The sequence below is a fragment of the Macrosteles quadrilineatus genome, unplaced genomic scaffold (genome assembly GCF_028750875.1).
Source record: "Macrosteles quadrilineatus isolate MER2022 unplaced genomic scaffold, UCM_ALF_1.0 Scaffold_8__2_contigs__length_117827958, whole genome shotgun sequence".
Classification (NCBI taxonomy): Eukaryota; Metazoa; Arthropoda; class Insecta; order Hemiptera; family Cicadellidae; genus Macrosteles; species Macrosteles quadrilineatus.
This window is the reverse complement of record NW_026542601.1, coordinates 79,018,447-79,044,159: the sequence shown is the minus strand read 5'-3', so window position 1 is coordinate 79,044,159 and position 25,713 is coordinate 79,018,447. Positions and strand designations below refer to the sequence as shown.

At 30.3% G+C, this 25,713-nt stretch overlaps 1 protein-coding gene across 1 annotated transcript in view; it reads left to right on the top strand.

Moving 5' to 3' along the window:
• The first annotated feature begins 359 nt into the window (after positions 1–359).
• The window catches only part of LOC129000930 (uncharacterized), a 109,065-nt gene continuing 83,711 nt past the window's right edge, over positions 360–25,713 (top strand). Inside the window, exon 1 of the mRNA XM_054428015.1 lies at positions 360–381. The gene's annotated coding sequence lies outside the window, so the exon portion shown is untranslated. The remainder of the gene's footprint in view (positions 382–25,713) is intronic.

Below are 25,713 nucleotides of genomic sequence, written 5' to 3'. Positions count from 1 at the left end.
AAATTAAAACCCTGAACAACATGCCATTTGTTCCCAAAAGAACACAACCGAGGACAATTCCTAAGTGCGACCCTTATTATTAAGTATTATGTAATTTTTACTCAAAAGTATTTTTTTCGAAAATAATACTACATAATTTAATAAATCTTAGCATCATTAAATATTTTCTATAAACACAAATTGAACCCCATAAATCCTTAGACAATATAAGACCTAATCAAGTGTAGGACCCTACCTTGCGGTGGGCAGGGACCGCCTTCAGCAACAATGCACTGCAACAATGAGGGGTTGCGGGGGTGGTGGTGGAGGGGGTGGGGGAGGGTGGTTATATAGCAACCCCTAACACCAGAGCCAGCAGTCGCAACAAGTGACGACGTCTGGGTAAGTCACGAACAACTTGTAGCAAACTTGATAATCGCTTACATTGTTTGTGTGTTCAACTTAATGCGTAATTCGCAAGTTAGGGGTGTTGGACGAGTAGAATGTTAAGTGGGTGCTTCATCGACTTTTGAGAACGTTTATACTATTTTTAGTCTTCGTGAGTACGAAGTTATAAGAGAAATTTGAAGGTGGCTTAATTGTTGTATTTGAAGAATTATACAAGTTTAAATAGTGAAAGATATGTACTTAATGGAGATTACATATATTTTCGTTACATTTCGTATTGGTTTTGTGGGTGTAATCATTAAAATTAACTCGGAAGATATCAAAAAATAATTACTCAATAAAAAAGAAATACTTTGACTTAGGGTTTTTGATTTGTGTCAAAAATTAAATTAAATATTTTTCAAACGTATTAAATATTCAATATATGGTTTGATTAATAGTTATAGTGCTTGTTTTGATTAAAACTATGCAAGTTACATTCTACAAAAACCTATAAATAAATCTTGCTTTCATAAATACTTTGTAAACAAACAATATTTATAATTGGGGGGTTTGTCTGCTAAGTAATGCAAAAACAAATGTAACTGAGAAACTTTTTAACAATTAACAGAGAAAGCCTTAAAAACGAAGATTAAAAATACTTAGGTATAAAGGTATAAAAAACCTCAATATACAATTTCAATAATAAATCATGTTGTTAATAATGATTTATTTAATGTGCAGCTATTGCCCAATAAAAAAAACCTTGGTTCAAAATTATGATTTAAAAGCATTTCACCAAATACATCTCGAATTATTAGTTACTAAACTAATCTAAAGCTGTATATCTTTTTATACACAGAGTTAAATTTGAGTTGGTAAAATTTAGATCAATTTTCTACATCAATGTTAAGATTATGATAAAATGTGTTAATCTTTTTCGTGTTATGTCTGAAACGATTTAACAATTGACCCTACCATCGATATTAAACTCATCAAACGACCAAACTGGGTTCAATACTTATACTCATAATTTAATAGTTACCAAAGTAAAAGTTTTTTTTTTTTTGTAGGGGAGGGGGCTCAAATATTTTTTACGTTCAATAGGCTGTTACATTCCAAATGTTTCTCATATATGTGAATGTATCATCATAAATTAAAGATTAAGAGTATGTAAAAAACATTTGTAATAGTTGTGATCGGGTAATATTTTATCACTGTCCCATATAAAACTTTTTTCACCACACTATAATACCCTATTACCACTATTCACCACTATAATAATGCACACTGATCGTCAACACAACTACAACTTTAAGGTTAAGAAATAATTTGAGGAATCAGCAAAAATATAAATAAATAGTTGCTAGGCAACGGTGACAATAACACAATTCTTTATTGCAATGCTATGGATTTTGGTTGTGTATTTAAAACGCATTCATGTTCTAAGTAAGTAAGCGGACAGCTGATTTTGCGGCCCCGGCCTGTAAAAACCTGCTCGGTCCCCAAATTGGCGACAGCTGGCATGGCCAGCAAAACGTAACTTTCAGCCACCAATTAGCGTATGTAATACAGCCAAAAACATCATAGTGTGGTGAAAAACTTTTTTTGAATAGTCTTATTATTGTAATGATCAAATTAAAAGATCACTCCCTAAAAATACCTGAAGCATAATTTATACCTATGCAATATAATCTATCAGCAAGTAGATAATACCCTGGATAAAGACCAAAGCACTCCAATCCCTAACTAAAATCAATTTTACAAATTAGTTTTGGAAGATAATGTCTTTATAAAAGGTAGGCTCAAAAGCAAGCAAATACTGTATTTGTAGTCTGTTGATACTAATTACAGATTCATGTTAAATTGTACATGGATGAGATTATTAAACACAGTTAGCTAGTTTTCAATTACCATGTGTTGTTTTTGCTTAGTGCTGTTATACAATGTAATAACATAACCGATTTTTGCACCCTTTTGTAAAAGGTTTTGTTTTTAAATCATTTATATTCATGGGTTTTCTTATTAAATCATCAAATACTTAAAATAGATGTACTATTTACGGTTAGCAGTAATTTTTAAAAGAATTTTCAGAATATATAATCATTAAATTTGCAGTCTTTAACCACAAAAATATGGCATGCTATAAAACATCATATTTAACCATTTAACACGAATCAAATAAGTTGAAAAGTACACGTAATTGTAGCACTAGACAAAAATAGATTCAAAATGTACTTATTTATACTAATATCTTTTTCAATTATTATATTGTTTGGCCAAATAACAGTGTTACTAGGTCAATCATTATTTACGTCAATAAAAGAGTAAAAAGTATTCAGAATCTGGAATCAGTTGGGAAGGATAGAACATGACTATATTATAAGTATACTGGGCAGCGCCTGGAAACTTAATAACTTTACACCAAAGATTTGTTTAACAGTAATCATTTACCAACAATGAACACTTACTAAGCAAAGGAGTGATATTTCTTTTCAAGTAAAACTTTATCTTCTAGCCCAAATATTGACGTTAAAAGCTTTCTACTACCAAGCCTATGTTTTTATTTATTTATTTGAACTTCGAACGTTTTTATAATTATGGACTTTTGAAATCGATTTATAAAATATCAAAATTTTTATGATTTGTAATACTTAACCTTTTCCCTAACTGCATATGCATATGCAATCGACCCACACTGGATTTGAATGACTATTTTAACAATTAACTTCTTATAACTAATTCTTATTCCTTCCTCGTTATTTAAAAACCCCTTCCACTCTTAACGAAGACTCTATTGTGTAAGTTTAGAGTCACTAATTAAAATAAAACGTTGTTTGCGAAGCTGACACCAGAAAGAAATTAATGACCGGAAAGTGCAGAGTGACACAGCAAATTCATTAGAAAAAAATTGCTTCTTGTTTTACTAAGGCTATTCGCACACAGTGTGCATTTACCGCTTATGTGAAGAACATTACTTTGATATTATTTGTTTGCTTCTTCATCATTTTAGTGAAAAGGATCACTTTTACAAATTCCCCCCCCCCCAAAAAAAAAACAAAAAAAACTAACCATATTTTAGGTGGTTGATTTTTTAGAGTTTAAGTTTGCAAAAAGCAACGTTAGTAAAAAAATAATGTGAATGCAAATGATTTTTTTTAATATTTTAAAGCATAAATTATTTTAAATTTGGTGACTCATATTTAATTACCATGTCGTAAACATTGTCTTAAAAATTGCTTTAAATATATTTTTAAGAGTAACAACGAAGTTGTCAACTGAAATCTTAGGATGGTTGTATCGGTGTATGATAAACTGAAATATGTGGTACAGTTTATTTTAAAAGCATTTTATTGCTTGTCAGTGTATGCCTACTACAGTCAAACCAACAGATTTGCTTAATTTTTAGAATGTATATTGTCTCCCTATTGTAGCGTTTGTTTAAACAACTTTAGACAGTCATATCTAATTAGATTTTCGACGCAACACATCAAAAATGACTAAGGGGACTTAAGAATCAAAAATTGATCAAGTCTTGTTTTTATTTACTCTTTTGTTAACTTGTTTTTAAATTATATTGATTATCATCTAGTCATATTAGTCTTTTTTCCATGTTCTCGTTGTATTTTAAATATTTAATTTACTTATATATTTTACCTAGTATTTTATTACGTACATATAATTTAAAAATAATGATTTTAAAATAGGCTAGCATGTTTTAACTTATTTAACTAAATTATCTTAGTTATTCTTATGTGTGGTGTATTTAATTACATTGTTATATTATGTAGTGATTTATTATATGAAAAAATGACGTACCTTATTGCACTGTAAAATGTTTAAAGAGTAATAAACATTCCTATTCTTATTTTAAAGCAAAATAAGTGAATTATCACAGAATCATACAGATAATAGTTTATGTATTTTGTATACACCCATTTAAAATAAATGGAAAGTTACTTTTTACTAAAAGCTGGTTAGTGTATCACCAATCCTGGTCGGATTTGGGTTTGTCCTAAAATAAACAACAATTTAATGGTTTGACCCCATAACAATACGTGGGTGGTCTTTGATGGGTAACCTAACTTTCTATCATGTCCAAAGGACTTTTGTGGGGTGTATGTAAATCATCTTTTTCATACATGTATCAACCCAAACTATTATTGTACCCTATTGAATTTTGAGTGAACCGTAACGAATAACGATTTTTTATCACTTTGTGTAAATTTATTTTCGTTTATCCAGTCGTTCGTGTAACTATTTTGACAACCGTAGTATTTATGTTCTACTTATTTATAAATAGCATTTTTGTTTAATACTATGTTTGAAAGTAAAATCAATGCAAAGAATTGATAAATGTATCCAATGTTTTACCAAATATTACACAAAACAGTTTACCATATTTTTCGTTAATCCAGGAACGAATTAATTAAGATTTCAGTTAAATCGTTTAGGCACGTGGCAAATCAATTTTATTCAAAGGCGATTATTCATGTAGGCAACTGTAGAGCATGTCCCAGGTATTTCAAAAATGGTTTTACAAGCCACTTAGGTAAACAATCAATTCCTTATAAATACCCTTTTTTTGTAAAAACAGTTTTTAATATTCAGCCCTTCTAGGTAACAAAATTATGTACAACATAATTCAATTCCTTACTTTTAATATCCTTATTAACCTGTTTATAAAAGATAAGCCATTCACACACTTTTAACAAAAAAAGTTCTATATTTCGGCATAAGTTTTCTTCAGGAAAAACAAAACAATGTAATGTGTTTACCACTCAGTATCAGATGGTTTAGCGAAAATCAAAAATAAATATAATTTATAAGGAAGTAAAAAAGAAAATTGTTATAAGAAGAAAGAAAAAGTATATACTATCTCAAATTTAGACTAGATGGTGTTTTAGATTTAAGTATTAATTGATGACCTTGTTCAAGCTGTTTTAATTTTAAATCTGTTGCGTCTTTGTATTAATTAACCTGTTTAGTATTTCAACAACTGTTTTACCCTATATTCATTGGGCATATACAAACACTATTTAGAATAATATTATTTAGAATCCATAAACTGTCAAAGTAGTTCAAGGAAACCTCAGCACCATAAAACCATCTGAAGGATTATTGTCAACCAATCGGATCGCTATGTTCATATCTGGGTCAGATTGCAGCTAACTGCAGTTTAACATGGTTTGGGAATAAGGGCACACCTTTGTGTGACTTAAATGGAACTTTATAAAATTCAATTGAATTGGAACATTATATCATTGGTTGGACTTACTACGTATCTAGTTATTGAAACAAGTTTCTAAACATTCAGGAAATTGTGATAAAAGTTCTCGAATCTTTTGCAATACGGTAAGAAACAAAGTTGGGTAAAATGTCTTATCTATAAAAGAAATAGTATATTTTTGCCTATATAAATAAATAAAATAAATATAAATAAATGTTTTTCATGATTGTAAGTATTGCTACACAATGACAGTTTTTATATCTTAAATATCTGTTATGGCGTTCTGTTATATAATATATATTTATGGTTTTAGAGCCAACCTTGGTTTACTCGGCTAGGGAAAGCAGAATTTTAGTTTCATAATTTAAAAATAGTCTACTGGTTCGTACATTGTTTATTTTTATTTTATCTTTATTAATTGATTTATTTATTTATTTCTGGCAAATGCTGTATATTACGTATATTCTTTTGCATCAGCAAGACTGTTACTATTTTACCATATGTAGTTTTTGTTATGTGTACTCAAAACTTAATTCAAACTCGCATATCTTCAGCAAAGTTCTAACAACAGAACGGACCTTAAGTCTAATGATTTATCTTTCATAGAATTATCTTTTAGAGAGCCGGAATGAGGTTTTGATGGTAGCCCGGATTCAAACAATACAAAACAACGAACTTTTGGATTTGAAAGTTATAACTTGGTCAACATAATAAGATCCACCATAACTTAGTGGATATAAATTGTGATTGTATAAGTGCCCTGCCAAATCATCACTTCAACAAACATTCTACATTCAAAAGTTTTTATTCCACACAAAACAATTTTGACAAGTTTTGTCTCGAAATCACAAGCTCAATAATTCATGCAGAGATAGTCATTAAATAGGATTACTCAACATTGTTCCGCTATCTTGTATGTTCAGTCCAGACCACCCACACTCAACAATGGAATGACGTCATTTATTCGGCACAGCTGAGAGAAACTGGATGTTACCAGCTGAAAAATAAGCAAGGCTTCAATTTTCCTCTTTTTTATCAGCTTATTACAAGTATTTGATTTGTTTGTGTACATCTACAGGAATTGATATTTTGTATTGTACGTAAAAAAATCAAATATATTTATAAAATGATTACTAAGTAATTACTTATCTTTTGCTAATATTTTTAAGGATGATATATTTACTATCACGTATATATAAAAACATATGTTAAAACCAACGGTAACATTTCCTGTACAACTATTCTGAATAAACGAATAAAGCTACTAACCAACGACGGTGATGAATTTAATTCCACCCCGTTAAACCGTTTTACCACAATCAAAGAATTAATCATATTTCAGTCCTTGCTAATTGACTCTAACAAGTTTTGATGGAGTGCAATTATGGAAATTAGCATGAACTGAAAATAATGCAATCATTAATAATTTTGTATTGAATTTTTTATTTATTGTTAATATTTGTTTCTCATTAGATTTTGAAAACCTAAATAATATATTTGATGTTTATGTCAAACGACACACAATAACTACACACTAAAGTGACTTTCCAAAAGTTACTTTTTTAGTTGCATCAATGCTTATAAACCACATAAAAGTTACGCTATATTTAAAAAAAGTATTTAAAAATCTTAAAAAAGTTCAGTAGCTGGTTCTGAAGATGTAATATTAATTTCAATACGCTTTAAAATTTGTCAAGAATCTGTATACAGTAAATAGCACCACATAAGTGTAAGCTGTGATATTGTAAGTCTAAAATCTCCTAAACATGGGTAGATAAAACTAAGTTTTTGAGCCAAAGTCTTCAAAAGCGTAAGCGTACGCGTTCATATTCACTCATTTTACACGTTTTTTGCAAAGTTATTAACAACAAAAATATGATGACTTGCTTCATGTGTACTCAACAATATATCCAAGACAAGAAATGTATAGCTACGAATTTTGAACAAGTAACCTGATTAGTAATAATAATTCGTTACTTTATTTATTTCTCTGTCATTTCAAAACACAAATTTGATAGATATAGAAAGGCATTTACTGTCAAAAACAATTGAATAAACTATCTTTGTATTGTAAGGTGTATTTTCCAGATGCTTTGTTATTTACGGATGTCAAATACACTTTGTGAAACAGTCACACTCGGGATATATTTGACATGTGTATTTTTGTTAAGTTAGTATCTATTACATCTTTATCTCTTCATCAAAAGTGTCTAACATATCTACTTGTAAATTGTAGCTTTACGTACATTCTGACACGTACTTAAATAGTTAATCTCTATGCAACAATCAGTAAATCTTTAGTTTGTTAGTTTTTAAGATTTCGCAGACTTTTTAAGAAAAAATTGGCCCAGCTCTTAAAAGGATTAGAACAATTTTACTTTTGTATATCCTCATACAGTAGTGCATTTATATGCATATTATTATTCAATGATAATTTCCTTACGAAGTACTGAATTCCTTAAGAAATACTAAATAGGACCACCATAGAAGTCGGGAGCTATTGGAGATGTGTCGAAAGAAAATCGTTAAAAATTTATTAAGAAATCTATAAAATAATAATGTCAAATGAAGCATGGAACAAATTGATTATTTAAGGAATGTTGGATTTTATTGGTAAAGAAGCAAGCCTTATCACGACGCAGCGTTTGACATCTAAAATCGTATTCCGTCTTTTAAGAAGAATATAAAGAATACCATCCTAATTGGGGAGACATTTTTATGAATCCCAGAACATTAAAAGGTGATTTTTATTAAGACTAAACGAACACCTAACAGTTCATTAAAATTAAAAAAAAATAACTCCTCTGTATCCAGGAAGGACAAAGTTTAAAATAACACACATCTGGATTAAGAGTTATTTATTTTGCTTCAGATAAGAAATTCTAGTTTGCTGTCAAACTTTATGAAGAGTAATAGGTATAAAATTGGTTCTAATAAGTTTTTTTTTTTCATTAATTATTGTACTTCATAAAAAATGTCTTACCTGTTAACCTTTGACATGCACTATAAAAAGATAATACCTTTCAAACAAAAAGAATAAGAAAGGCTGCTACTACTATATCGACCAATTTTCTATTGTGCAATATTAGAACCTCGTCAGATATAAAATAACCGACAAAGAAACCTTCCTCTCATCCTCCTCAAAAACACAGGGGAGGAGAAATATCCTAGCGCTAACTTAAAGCTTTAGAATTATCTGATAACACTTTCCATCACAAATTGTGGAGGAAAATATTGATGTTTGCGATCATGACCCAATTTGGACATAGATACTTTCTTTGAATCATAACCAAATTAATACTGAATTATAATGAACCATAGATCACTTAAAGTGGTAAAGGTAATGAAAAATGTTTTTCAAACTTTAAAACAACACAAACAATGAATATGCAAAACACCTTGCGAATTTCCCATCGGGAATATTTACTTTTTCCTGAGTAATTAGTTTTGATTTTGCCCCACAGATTATTGCAAATACATAAACCAACGGTTGAAATAAGTAATAATTATGATTCGGTTTCTCATCCATATTCAATGGTGGGTGGTGACGTTCTTTTACATTGCATTTAGAAATAACTCTACTGGATTCTCACCCCTTTGCAAAGCACGGATTGAGCAACTATATTCTTATAAAGGGGAAAGAGGTAGTTTAAAATAGTTTCTAGACCTCCTCTATTGTCCACAGTCAACACACCGCCAAAACTTCATTACTGGTCAAGTTTGCTCCATCAGAAGCCAAGTTTACTTCCTGTCTTGGGCAGCTACTAATTGCCTTTTGAGTGTCAATCGACGTACTTAATACAATAAAATAATACCTTTGAGTTCAATATTGTTTAATAAATAGTGGAAATAATCACGAGCCACCTTGGTTGTAAAATATACAAAGTTTTATAAAACTAAAAAAGTTTGACTAATTTACAATACGCATTTTAGTACAATCGTACAATGTAATTTTATTACGATGCAATGCCTATGAGTTTCTTTGCCAAATGCTTTACATTCTACTGGACCAAAAAACTCAGTTTCATTAATGTTTGGATCTATTTTAAGATATGGTTTGTAATTACTCAGGCAAATTGACCCAGGCTCCTTGGTACAATTTATAAACCTATTAACCACTTGATTGGTTTTTGTAATGAGTCTGACGCAATATGAAACTAGGATAGGTCATACTCAATATTTATAGAGTATTTATAGGGTTAACAAAACTCTAAAATAATCAAAAACGTTTATACCAGAAATATAATATTATATGATTAATATAAGAAATGTTGTATATTATGAGTCATAAGTGTTATAGTTACTCCTCTATAAAGAGATTATATATTTAAATTAGTTTAAAGTCTGAGGAAAAATATGAAATAAGGAAAAGCATTCTATGACAATGCTATTTATTTGTAATTAATAACGCATAGTTGCAAACAAATGTATAAGTCAGGACCCCAACATGTCAAGTATAACAACGTGCAAAGTTACTACAAACCACTAATTACAATGATGCAGATACTAAGTATACTGCCGACCACTACTTGTAAATGATCAAAAGTATACTTAAAATTAATACTTAAGTGATCAAAAGTATACTTAAAACCAATAGTTGTAAATTATCAAAAACATACTTCAAACCGATACTTGAATCCTGTTAAAGATAAAGCGCATTACAAACAACTACTCGCAACATATTTGGTCAGAGGTCTAACAAACCAAGACTTAATGCTACCTTTATGTAAAGTATGAAGTAATTATAAGCTTCCACTTGTCTTAGGCCTTCTAAATACCATAATTTGCAATATTTTCAGCGTAATATAACTTTAGAGCTAGCACCATAGACTTGGAGTATGTTTTAACTATGCTAGCACTATACAAAATACAAGTTAGAAATTGAGGAGCGAGAGTAAAATGTTTGTGATATTCTCCTCGGTTAAATTAAAACAGTGTTGTAAAAAACACATCACTACTTTTTCTCTACATGTAAAAAGGAAAGTGCTAAATCTGCAAGGTTGAGAGATAAATCTGGCGTTTCCCGCACTGTGTAAAGAAGATGTTGAACTTAATTTTTAAGGTTCATGTTATTTTTTAATTTTAAATTCATTTGTTCTGCTTATTATTGAGCCTATTTAAATTTATAAAGGAATTCTGCACATCTACAGGAGAATATATTTTAAACAGTATACGTAGACTTTCCCTGCAATGCACAGGAGGTGAGAAAAAAGGTTTTCAGGAAACATGCTTGTCTATTAATATATAGATGACCTTATAATAACATAAGGGAATGAAAGGAGGAAAATGTTAAGAAAGAGGAAAGGTACTTTCCTGTTAAAGGGAACATTCATTATTATCGATGATTTTTTCGATATACAACAACAAATTGAAACATATCAGCTGACAACTACGATAAATAATGTTCAGTATATGAAACTGTTCTAAAAAAAAATAACCTAACATAACTAACCAAACTTGCTGTAACATTTAAAAATGCCGTGTTTAACTTGCCTTTTCTATTATAAAACCCAAACGGAAGTTTTAAATGGTACAGCAAGTTTGGTTGGTTATGTTAGGTTAGCTTAGACCAGTTTAATTTCTTAATCCATATAGACTATTTTGGCCTAAACAAGATCAGTTAGTTGTTGTTGTCAATTTGTAATAGATCTGATCGGAAACAAAAATATCGATATATCGAAAAAAAATCATTGATAATAATGAATGTTCCCTTTAACAGGAAAGTACCGAATTTGTCTTTTACCTAATAAATTACTAACGCCCAGTTAATTTAAAGCTTTATCATTAACAACTACCCTGGAAGTCCACCCCCTTTTATGTAAAGAAAACAACTATCTTTGCGACCAGCATTATATTAAATTATAGTGATACATTATTATTTGTAAAATAATAATGTGCTACTGCAGAGTTAAAAAGAATTCTAGCGTAAAAACGCGAAAGTTTATTTAAATGATTTTTTTTATAATGAATGATGAAATTGAACACGTAGCTTTCTAAAATGGCATTGATGTGTACTAGGAAACATTACTAAATAACTTTAAATATTTGTGGTTCTATTCTGTACGAATTTTGTATAAGACAAAGATGACTCAAAACTAAACAAATTTTAGCATTTAATTATTTGAGTTTGTGATTTTAGGGGAATGTTTTACCCATTATACAGTTTTATGTCTCTTGTAAAGCAATCTAACCTATTTTGGTAGCCTTCATGACACTACAAAGAGTCATATTATCTTCACAGGAGATTTTGGTCCCAAGAGTTTTGAGTAGTTCAGCTGGATACAACTCCTCAGTTTGGGTTTAAACTATCAAAAATATAACAAATATTTCTAACGATCGAACATAACACGAGATATAGCGTTTTGATAAAACTTATTTCAAATTCAATATACAGTCAATACATACACATTCATACACTTAAACTAGTTATGGTTGAAATCTATTTTCCCACTAAATAATTTGAGTAATATAGCATTAAATTTCAAGGAACTATTTTCCCCCCAACTAAGTAATCCAAAGTAGAAGTTGTGGTGTAAGGATTTGAGACCATACTCGTTGTGGGTAGGATCAACCCAGATCTTTCTTTATTCTAAGTCCTTCGGGGACACTATTCTGGAGCTTTCTTAGGCCAAGGCCGTGGCCTACTTGAATAGAAGGTGGTAAGTAGAAATGCCTTTCTTCATGAGTTTCTTGTCAACAATAAGTATTTTAGAGAGTGACTCAACCCATTATTACATAGCTACGAACACTATATTCTATAGCTACTAACACTAAATATTTAAAAAATCATATTTTGGATTGAACACTTTTTTTGACACAAACTCAAGTAAGGTATCAACACCAACTATTAATTAAGCCTCTCTTTGCTATTTTACATGAACAGCTGTCAGTGTTGCTTAAGTCCAATTTCCATCAAACATGTTCTGCTCAAAACATCGTTGTGAGCTAAACTCACAACGAGTAACTATTTGATGGAAACGCACGCAAAATGTTTTGAGCAGTGTTGGTAAACAAAATGTGTTGGCAGCCGTTGTAGCATAGATAAAAAGAAGTAGCTCAACGTTGTTGTGTATGTCTACTGGCTGTCTGAAAATAGTCAATATACATTAGTCAATAATCGTTTTCTAAACGAATTTACATTATGCATATGCATCGTGCATGTTGCAACAAACCCTACTACAACAAATGTTTACTCCAAAACTGTTACAGTGATATTTACCATGCTTCCTACTAACACCGTTATATTTAAAAACATAATATGAGATTGTCTAGGACACGTGGATATACATGAAACATGTATATTGAAGTACAAAAATAAAGCAATGTTGGTGTAGTTAGCAAATTTAATATATTGTGCTGAATCCTTCAGGATTTTGACCAGATGTTTTTTTAATCTTTTTTAGTGCAATTAACTCTATTTATAAAATATTTTTTATCTTCTCATAATTAAATGTCCTGAATAATATTTATTCAAATTCTATCGTATAGTAGAATTTGTTCAATATAAATATTATTACTGTATTCGTTTTTTATATTTTTAGATTCTCAACTTTATTTGAAATGATCTTATTTCCTCGATTCATTTTTTATGCTTTGCACTTTTATATTTGTTTCTCAATAGAGGTAAAAATTATTTCATGCTTTGTGTAAATAAATTAAGTTAAATTGAAAATTTAGGTATGTGTATTAAATAAAATAGCTGTGTTTTCTGTTCAGTTCCGGGTAAATAGATTCATAGGCTTCATATATCGTGGTAAAAACAATTTTGGACGTTTTAAACAAGAAAAAATAAACATCTTATACAACTGAAACTCTTCTGTAGCTTTAACACCAAAGTAAATATCAAGACAATCTAATTAACCTAAGAACAACATAGAATATCAAATGTCAGCTGTACTTAAGTAGTGACAATAGAAGAATATGACGTCACTTGGGGCGTTTTTCCCCATAAGAATAACATGGTGAGCATTTTTTAGCCACTTTTTTTAAAAATCCAGCCCACGGTCTATACAAGCCCATATAAATGTGCAATACCATTGTATAACTTCATTACTATTTCAAATCCACATCCATTCCCATGTATATTCTCAAAATCATCAACTTGACAGTGCGAGGTTTGTGCGCGAACTCAGGCGCGCTCCCGGCTCATGGCGCGCTCCCTTGGACATCCTTTGTGGAAATCCATGAGTTCTGGCTACTTGGGAACCCAAGCCATTTGACATACAATAAATCACCCTTTCTCCTAATAACCTTCTCTATCAAATACATGTCTTTATACTTGGTCTTTAACAACTCCTCTGTATAGAAGCCTCCCCTGATTATATTACCATTTTCATCTTTCAAGATATAAGTCACAGGCTTTGTATTCTTTACTTCTGCTATTGTAAATAGTTCCCCTGTCCAATTCGGAGTATAACCTTTACTAAAAACATGTTTATACTTGGAAATCCTCACACTATCACCTACCTTATATCTTGGCTTTTTAACTTGCACTACTTTAGAAGTCAACCTCTCATGCACATATTTACTGTTCTTAATACTCACTTGGTTAGGCTTCATTCCTATAGATCTATGCACCTTATTATTATATTTTCGAATTAACTTTGGAAGTAAATCCAACCATTTATAACTCCCCTGAGCACTAAATTCCCTATATAGCCAATTCTTTAAAGTTCTCTGAAACCTCTCTACAATTGCAGCCTTAGTTGTAGAAAATGTGTGATAGTGATTAATATTTAATTTTTTCATTAGTTTGCTAAAATATTGATTGAAAAATTCTTTTCCATTGTCGGATTGAATGTTTTTAACCCCCTTTGGTAGAATGGTTTTAATGGCTTCTGTAACCACCAACCCTGTCTTATTCTTTAGTGGAGCAGCATAAGCTTTTTTAGAAAATGTATCTATTAAAGTTAAAATATATTTATTGCCAGAATTTTCTCTAGCATAGTTTTGCATATCAATTAAATCTATTTGTATGGTTTCGTTTATACCCAATACTTTAAAAGACCTTCTAATGAAATTCTTTCTTGCAGGCTTATGAAGTTCGTATGCAATTTCATTCATTTTTTATAACATCATCCTTTCCTGTAACTCTAAATACATCACCATTAGCCCCAATCAATAGATTATCTTCCATTCTTTTAAATACATAGTTTTCTGGTATATATGGTCTATTATCTATATACTTAAATCCACTCAAAGATGTGGGGTCAGCAACTAATAAATCAGGATTATATTCCATCAAATTAAAATTTTTTTCTCCATATACAAATTTTGATCCATCGTAATGCATAGATTGTGACATTAGACAAATATCATCCAAATGTTCCCCCTCTGGTAGATTCCTTATAAATTGTTTTTTGGCATCCCAACATTTTTCTTTTTTATCAAAAGTTATAGTCTGTTCTTTTATAACACAGTCAGTGTCATCAATGGCAGGTTTAACACGTACTAACCTTTTATTATAAAAACTCCAATAGCCTGCTTCCATTTTTGTGAATGTGAAACATTCACAGCATCTTTACTATCTGTACCTTCCATCAAATTGCTAAGTTTCTGTTTCTTAGCATTCCAAACACCATTCTCTGATTCTAAAAATTCATAATTATTATCGTCTTGTACAAATTTACCATCTTCTTTTCGTATTAAAGTCTGTTGTAAAGTGGGCACATCATTTAAACTTTCACCCTTTTCTACATTAGTAATTTTTCGTTTCTTAGCATTCCAAACACCATTTTCTGATTCTAAAAATTCATAATTATTATTGTCTTGTACAAATGTACCACCATCTTTACGTATTAAAGTCTGTTGTAAAGTGGGCACATCATCTAAACTTTCACCCTTTTCCACATTAGTAATTTTCTGTTTTTTAGCATTCCAATTTTTATTCTTAGATTCTAAAAACTCATATTTAGTTTTACCTTGTAAAAAGACATCACCTTTTCTAGTTAATGTCTGTCCCAAAGTTGATACATCATCTACAAAAACCCCATCTTTAACATTACCAATTTTACGGTTTAAGCCATTCCAACTATCGTCTTGTAAATTTAAAGTAGTTTCACTACTAGCCCTGGGTTCTGCAGGCTTATTATATGGATTATATAAACGATAAAATTTATCTATAAACATATTTTTATTTAATAAATAATTCCACTTTCTCTCAATTCCTCAATAATGGAATCTATTTCATTATCCACTCCTGAGTTACCAGCTTGGCGACTTAGCCAAAGAAGTCTTAACCTATCTACAAGCTCATTAGGATCATCCCAATAAATATAGTCTATTTTATTACCAGTCACTTGTCTCAAACCTTCACCAACAGATTTAAATAGAGGTTTAATTATATTAAGATATTTAGTATGTCTATTACTTGAAATTGGTGCACCATCTTTGTAACTCTTTAAATGTCCATTTGTAGCTTCCAAAATTTCTTTATAATTTTGCAAATCAGCCTGAGTATAGTTCTCAGGTTCTTTTAACGTTAACAATTCCCATAAACCTTTTGTCCCCTTGTAGGTTTTATTTGCAACTGTAACATCATCATTGGCAATATCAACTTCCTTATTTCCAATAAAAAATTTATTTGCTTCTCGTCTAATACCATATGTAGTGTCTGTCATACTACTTTTACTGAGGTAATTTCCTAAATAGTCTGATGCTAAAAGACCAAAATCTAATTTCTGTGGGGTGGATTGTTGTAATCTTGGTATCATTGATATTCTAGATGGAGTCATTGGGAGTATCTCCATTCGAGGCCTCCCGATTTTGGCGATTTTTTTTAATTCTTGTAATGGCTCTATTAAAGGTTGGAATGTTTGGAACCTCTCTTCAGCCTCTAGAAACTTGCCACGTTTTAAAGCTCTATATTTCTCTCGTATTTGATTTGCAGAGTCAACCAATTCTTGTTGAATGTTTTTCATCTTTTATTTAAATTTTATTTATCTCATTTGACAAAGGATTGTACTCAAACACTTTATCATGTATTATCAAACAATATGCAGATGTATTTGCTGGTACATTTTCTGCAGTTTCAATCTCTAATTTAATATCAACAATTCCTTCCTTCACTGTTTCGTTCTGTCTAGAACAATCTATTACAATTAGTGGATATTTCTTCATAAACTCAGCCCTACTAATCATAGGATCTGGGATAGTATTGTAGTAAGTCTCTCTAAACCTCATAAACATCTCATAAGCTTTAGAGACATCTCCATTTTCAAAATCGAGATTTAAATCACTATAAGGATAATATTCAGAGTTTAGAAATACTTTGAGATTTTTTAACTTACAGTGATCAAATTCATCAGTTCTTTTTCGTGCACTATTATCCCTAGCTGTTTGAAAACCAAATATAATATACCTAGGCTTCTCCAAACTTGAAGATGTCTTTACTGACCATGTATGTCTTGTAGTATTGGGATATGATGGAAGTTCATGCAACTCTAAACTTCTAAATGCAATTTGCAAATTTTTATTTTGCAATAACATCTTTTGTAATTGTAACTTCTCCCCATCTGATGGTGTCACATGTGGCATTACCCATTGAATTGAGTTAAGTGTAATTTTGGGAATCATATCAGCAGTGCCATTGGCTGGAGCACTAGCGGTTGTTAATATACAATTCAAATCATTTTTTGATCTTTTCAACACCAATTCTTGTTTGACATTTACTAATACCTTATTAAAATCCTCAAATACACCCATTAACAGCTCTAATGGCAAACATGTACTAAACTTACCACCTTTATGGAACTCTTTTAAATTTGTGTCAGAATCAAATGCCACATTTGACAATTTAGTAGTTTTATTGTAAGAGCTCAATATTTTCATAAGACTAGAAATTCCTGGGTTTCTTACAATGTCTATTTCTTTATCTATTTCTATTTTATCTATTTCTATGATCTCTCCTTTTGGTAATGTCATTTTCTCTACTTTGTAATATGTTAAAGTATTTAGAGGTTTTTTAACATTAAATATAGAATTATAACTTTGAAAATCTACTAATCCAATTACATAATCATCATTTAATTCTATGGGAGGAAAGAACACTGACTTTAGCTCTGACTCTGTACCCGAAAATGTTATAGTAAATGAATCCATTTTTATAAACAAAAATTTTTTATGAATGATAAACATAAAATTCCACAAATAGAACTATTTAAATCTTGTATTTGATCAGTTGTATAGAATATTTTATATCCCTCAAAATATTTAATTACTTCTTTTTGAGGTTGGATTCCAAATGGGTCAAAATAAATTACAATATCTTTATTTTTACGATATGCTGTCCAATGTGTGCCAGATGAACTGTCTAAATTAACTATTCCGCACTCTTTTACTCTTGGTGTTAGATTTTTTAGCTCGTTTTTTAGGTACACCCCCCTGAAGTTAGGCACGTCTTTTGCGGCCTCTAACAGCTGGTAGTTGTCCATCTTTTTTATTAAATTTTAATCCCATTCCCATTTTTGCTTTTGCCTTCATCAAATTTGTCACGGCATAAGCAGCAGCTCTTTCAGCAAGACTTGCGTCCTTGGCCGTTACTCTAGTCCAAGCTAAGTCTGCTAATCTCATGTCTGCTTTGTTCCGAGCAGCGGTATCGGGATTATTCATGTAGAATATGTCATGCTCTTTACAATAAGAGTCTAGTTTATTTTTTGGAGGTACATTTTTAGCTAAATTCTCACGTACATTCGTCCCAGGTCCACAGTATTGATATGATGGTATGTGAAGTGGAAATGGAAGGTTATTTATAAGAGTATTCAATAACCCTCGACCCCTGTAAGGCTTTAGGAATAAACCTTTGCCCTTTTTACATGTTTTCTTATTATCATTTTTACCATTTTTATTATATAAAAAATGTCTTTTATTCAACAAAAACATAAATTTAAAATAGTACATAGTAAGGAAAATATACCAAAGAAGTTAAGTCTATTTCCTACCAATATTCGATGTGTTATTTGTGGTCCAAGTGGAAGTGGGAAGACGGTTGTAATTTACAATTTAATTGTAAGAAAGGAAGGATTAAAATTTACAAACTTATATTTAATATCTAAATCTTTAGAACAAGAAAAATATAAAAAAATAATTGAAATATTTAGTTTGTGTGACGAAGTGAAATTACACACGTTTACTGACTGTGAAATCACACCAAATGATGTAAAATCACAGTCAGTTGTTGTATTTGATGACATAAATAGTCAAAATATTACACAATTTTTCTCAATGGGTCGACATAAAAATATTAACTGTTTTTACTTGTGTCAATCTTACAGCAAAGTACACAAACATTTATGTGATAATGTAAATTTCCTAATATTATTTAAACAAGATGATTTAAATTTAAAACATGTATATAACAATCATGTTGGTAATGACTTTTCATTTAACCAATTTAGAAATCTCTGCCACCAATGTTGGGATAAAACTAAATATGGCTTTTTCGTAATAGACAAAGAAAGGTCGAAGAATAATGGCAAATATAGATTTATGTTTGATCAATTTTATAATGACCAAGAGCAAGGGTGTTGATGCCATCTTCTAGAATAAACCTCTTGTCATCGTCAAACGATAGTACTTTCTTATTCATGGTCAAGGTTTGAAGGTGATGATTTGTATATTTAATTCTTGTCACATTCTCATAGTAGTCTTGACCAGTTGCAAGACAGTTCAAATAATGTTGATGTCTAAGGAGATGTTTAACTGTAGCACCATCAGCTCCTTTAGCTTTTTTGACCTCTAAAGCTTGCTTGTCTTCTTCATATAACCATTTTAGAGGAATGTAAGAGTATAACTTTGGTCTTAAACCACAATATTCATACATAATATGACCATCCAATTCGTCTTTAAACTTTCCAGTGACTTTTTTATTTTTATCAGAGTATAAGAAATGGTCTTTACTATATCCAGAGGTATCAAAATAGTGCAAGTCACATTCTATTTCCTTGTAAAAGTCCTCTGTAACTATAGCATACATTAAAGAATCTGTATCTGTCATTAGAAATCTTTTATTCTTAAATTTTGACATATAGTTATAGTGGAAATCATACATTATTACTTTACTAATATCCAAAATGGTCATTCCCAAATATATTGGTTTATTAAACTTTACAACTAATTTATTTAAATGTATAGCATGTAAATTGTTATCAAACTTTTTGCTACAATCAAACCTTGGATTAGTGACATATTTTGTTAATAGTGACTCATCCTTGAGATATATATCACGAAACTTTCGTTGATTCATAATTGTCCGACCAAAGAGACTATTATTTAACAATTTGTAAAAGTCTTTTTCGAAATCATTTTTAGCCCATTTTCTTTTTTCAATATTAAAATTAATATAGGGTGCAAGCCATTTTGATTGTCTAAATTTTAAAATTCTGTGGTATTTTGTAACAATCAAACCCAATTCCTTATATTTTTGTAATGCTTTGTAATGTAAAATATATTTAGTTTTGTCATGTAAATTAGGTATTAATTTGCCATTCATTTTCTCTGGTGCTAATGGATAGTCATTATGTAAATCATGTAAGCTTTTATCATATTTTAAATCAACTTCTAAAATGTATCCAAACTCATCATTTTGATTATTTTTGTATATTTTGTAGTCTATCTCATTAGTCCAACGAAATCCATCCACAGGTAGTGGCTCAAACATTGCTGTGGAGTATAGCGAGTTACAATCTAAATATATTAAATACACACTCTCTTGATTGGGATCATAGTGTTCGCCCATATATCTATTATTGGCTTTAGCGTAACGTGTAGAAATCATACTGACTCCTCCTCTAATCGCACTTTCTATGAACAAATGCATGTCAATATCTTGAAATAATTGTAATTTTATACCAGTCATTCTAAGACAGGCCTCCCATGTTAATCCAGGAAGTGAATACATATGTACGGGGTCAAGTTTGTAATCTTTTAAACACAGGTCTCTAAATGTCTCAAACACATCAGCCAGTAGCAATACATCTGTTTTAAGATATAAATCATGATATTCTTGTAAATTATTTATATTAAAATGGGTCCAGACATTTTTAGCATGTTCATATTCAATGGGAGAGATATGTTCTTTAGTTAGAGTACTGTAAAATGCTTCTATAGGAGGGAGATACTCTGCAAACTTATCTGGTCCCGTCATATATTCATAGGGAAATACGCCTTTACGTTGTAGTAGTGGATCGTCTATGAATCTAAATGTATTTAAATTGGAAGCTAATTTGTATAATGGAAGGGACAGAAAGTTATAGGAATCTAAAAATATCAAATCATCAACAGAGAATGATATATATTTTTCCATATCTTTAGCTATACAATTTAATTTACGTTTATTAAACTTTCCCAAGTGTTGCATTATTAAATGTCCATCGTAATTTTTCAAGTTATGGAAGAATATTGGGATTTTCTTTGTTACTTTATAGTTTAAATTACAATCATTGTGGGCAGCTCCACGGTATTGCCCAGAGGAATGGCAATGATCTCTCACCCTATCAAAATATAGGGGCTTTTCACAAATATGACAATGTGTTGAGTTTTGGAAAGACGCCTCTTGCTCTGGAGTCATTTGAAGAGGATTATATATTGCCATTTGATTTTTAATGAAGTCATAAGTCTGAAATAATCTTTCAAAAAACACATCCATAACATTTGTACCACTGTACAACTCTTCAGAAATAATTTTTGAATCTTTTACTACGACAAATGCAAATCCCGATGGAGTATGGTTGTTTGAGTTTATAAAACATTCAAAATCTGCATAAATAACAAATGGGGCTTTAAGTTGATATTTATAATTTTTAAATTGTAATGTATCTTGTTTAGACATTTCCACTCGTTGGGCATCAAAGTTTTTACAATACGTTGTGTGACGTTCTAATATATCATTAGTGTAAAAATGTTGCAAACACAACTTGCAAAAATGCTTCTTATGGTCATATTTTGTAGACCGCAGCATTAACTTACCAAAATCACGAATTAAACAATAATGTGATTTACGACCTTCTTGTAATAATAATAAATCGATGTGAGTATTACTATTCAGTTTGGTTGTTCTTAATGGATATACACATTTCTGGTCTTCAACTCCAAATACATTTACACATATATTATTTTGTGTTTCAAATTGATCTATATCAGATATTTTCACAGGATACTTTATGTTTGTCATATTCAGCTGACCTATGTAGGGTACATAGCTGGAGACTCTATTAGCATTTTCATTAGAGTTCCTTGGATATAAAGCTGCTAATATCGACCAAAGGAAGCATTTATTATCAGCATTTTTGATATTTAACACTGCATGTTTCGATTGAATAGTTTTTGGTGTGGGAATGTATGACTTTGGAGTTAGGGGCTTATACTTGTAAACATGTAACTGCCAATATTTAGTATGGTCATAAATCCATCTACTGCCTTGGGCTTGATATTTGTGTATGGATGCATCAATCTTTAAAAATGCATTTTCAATTTGAGGCTTTAAATCTCTCTTCTCAATAGTTAAGGTAGTAAGGCTTCTAAAATTTGCAATACATTCTTTTTCATTAACTAATTGTCCATTTTGATCCATTGAATATTTTATAAATTTGATTCTCCTTCTTATGGGGAAAACGTGCCTAAAGTGATGTCTCTTTGCTAGTTCGCCACTACTTACTTAACAACGCTGGAGGCTGTGACTGTTTTTTGACTTGCTGAATTTATAAAGTTACACTGTTAATGGTTCAATAATTTTGATGGAAATTTGAAATAATAAAATTTAGTTCCTGTTCAAAACCATCTGGAGTAGCGTTGCAAGCTTTAAGAATATATAGACCAATAAAATACCATGCTATGCTTTAAATGTGTAAAATAAAATGTTTTAGACCAAATATGCTGACAGTTTTGTTTTGGTGAAAGGGCTTGTCTATAGAGACAATTCTACCCACTTGAGGTATACACCGGGTGTTAAAAAAAAATCGATTAGAGGTAAACGGCATAAACACTTTATTATTTAAGATAAAAATTTACTGTATATACAATTTTTTCCTTAAATTCCTTGGATTTTTTACCATGGTTTCACTGCATAACCTTCACATATTCTACGTTACTTTATCAAAGAAAGTCAAATAGGTGTTTTAGCGACCAACACATTGGGGCGTAATTCATTATATATTTTTCCAAAGGCTTCCCGTATTGTTTAAATTCATATATGTTTGAGATCGGCGAGCGTATTTATAACAGATGGACTCCTAATTACGGCATTATAACATAGTTAAACTTAGTGATCCGCAGGATCTAAACCGAGGTTCTCAAGGACATATGCCTTGTGTTTCGATCACAAGACTAGTTGATCTCCATCATGTCAGTAACTAAGCACTATAAGTTATCCAAGGCACTGTTATTATGCCCAAAATTAAGTTATGACGATGCGTAATTCAATATAAAGACCAGTGTATGGAAGCTCCATAATACAGGCAAAGCCTTGTTAGGTGCTACGAGCAATCCAATATTGTAGGTAGGCTACAATGACGGTGACAACGATGAAAATTACTACGTACAGTGTACAACCATTCCACTTGTTGTATTGTGCTTTCAATTATATCGTTTACGTAAAAAATAATTGATCATGAAAAGCGATTTGACACGTCAGAAAATTGCTTGTGTCACTTAAACATTCGTTGTTGTAACATGATTGGTAAATACCACGAAATTGTTTACACATTGACAGCCTAATTCAATAACCATTAGTACTTTACTGAAAAACAGTTGATCACTACGTTAAACCACCCACTATAATGTTTTCACCCGGACATGCAGTATTTACTCAAACTAAAATATAGAAAATGTAAACCAATGGTTAAAAAAGTTTAAGGATTAAAAGTTTAAAGAAAAAATCGTTAAAATTTATTTAGTAAGCTTTGCTGCTACAGGGAAGATATTGAGGTGTTTTATTGCAATGTTGATAGCTTAGTATTAAATAAAGAAAACTTCCAAATTTGGTTAAAATATATCTATAAACAAAAATCTACAACAGTTTATTCATCCTCCGTAAGAATACCATGAGAATTTTTAATTACAAATGTTTAATTACCTCCGTAACCGTTGGGCATACAACAACGCTTCAACATACAAAACCATTTTTTTTAAGCTCTACAACATTGTTTGGAGAGAAGTTGTGAAATTTTGTGTTTTTAGGGTAAAAAATGGGAATATCTGTTTTTACCCCATAAAACCCCCGTTCCCATAGTCCGATTATGATGGTTTGCGAACCCGTTCGAATAAACGTAGGTTTACACTTTTGTACAAAATGTCATCAAAATCGTATCTCTGGTGATAATAAGAAAGTTCCTGGGTCTATTTAATAAAACTAAAACAGGTCCTGTGATTCTTATCATTAGTTTGTTAGGTATCATTATGATCGGAATGTTCTATCAAAAGTTGTTAGCTTATCGTATTTTCTGTAGAAAATGTTATCCTACCATAGAAACTTACAGGTCGTTTTTACAACTATATTATTTAAAGGTATTAATATTAATATTAATTTTAATTCCATCCAAGCAAATTCTACATCATTCTCAAAAACTGTTATAGCACAGATTCAAGTGTGCCATCACAAAAATCACTGAATTTGCATGAAAAGTCAGATGCTGGGGGAATATTTTTAGACTTACTCTTCAAGAATCGTCTGTGAATTAGCATAAGCAAAATGAAAATATCTGCAATCAGGAGAAGAATTCAATTACTTCTTTTAATAAAGAAGCATCTTGCCCAAGATTCTTGAGTTCATGAAGTTTATTTTAAGAAGATTCCACAAATCAGCAAAATCAATTGGTGAAAGTAATTTAATCACGTTGGGGATCATACTCATTTTCATTAATTACCAATAATCTCTCTGGATTTATTTTTATTAAATTTGTTGTCTTATTAGAAGTTTTGTTAACGAATGTGTTTATATTGTAGCCATAACATTAACTTGTATTAGGTCATAACATTTTATTAGTTATTATGAAACCGTGTTAGCCGTATAACAATGTTAACGGTATTAGTCTTGCATTATTTACCAAACAGTTTTACATAAACTTTAGCTCTCACGACTATAAAATTGAGTATAAACAGATTATATAATGTTACCTCATTTTCACTTTGTTTATTATTTATTTTTATAATAACATTGTATGAGCTAAAAGAAGTTCTCGCTTAAGCCTAAGTTTTGAAATTAACTGCTAACCTTAAAATCGATTATCGTTTGGTATTTGAGATTGCATTATTTTATAGTAATGTCTATTGCCTATACAGATTCTATAATACCTAAATAGTAAGAAATATACACTTTTTGGAATTTTCAAAACTTTGAAATAATTATTGTTTTATAATTTTATAGAAAAAAAATAATTAACTAATTAAATTTAATTTAATAAATGAATAAATTTAATTTAATTAATATGATAATTAGATTATTTAATTAAAAACTAATTTAATTTTAAAATTTTTCTTCTTATGTTTTAAAAGTAAAAAACCCTAGTGGTCATGGAAGTTTATATGTATGATTAAAACTATTATTCTAGTGTAATTTATTAAATGAAGGAATCAGTCACACAGGTTTTGCTCAAAAGTATTATACAAAGAAAATACATTATGTTTTTGCTTAGCAACTATTATTATTTTGTTTTGTAATTTTATTGTAATTTTCTTGATCCATAACTGTTATTTTTAAAACATACCACAAAAAATCTAATCTTAAAAACCGATGTTGAGATTTGTAGCTAAGAAGCATATACTTGGTTATTTGTATGACTTTTATTTCGTTAATATACACATTTTACTGCTGAAAAATATATGTTTTGCAGTGTCAATACCTCACAACTCAAACAGTATTTTCTAGGAGAACATGAACAATTTCCAGAATACCATTTTTAAGCACGAAAGTGTTGAAATACAAACGAACCATAAATAAACGGAAACGAATGACCAGAGCCAAAACTTTGTGGGGGAGGACGTGTCATTAATAAAGAAGGTTAAAGAGGTTTATTAGGAAGGTTAATTCACCGTCGAGAAATACAGTTGACCAAGCACTTCTAGAAATAGGAAATTAACGACAAAACTGTTGAGATGTGCTTAACCCCTTTATTGGCTGTACTTTC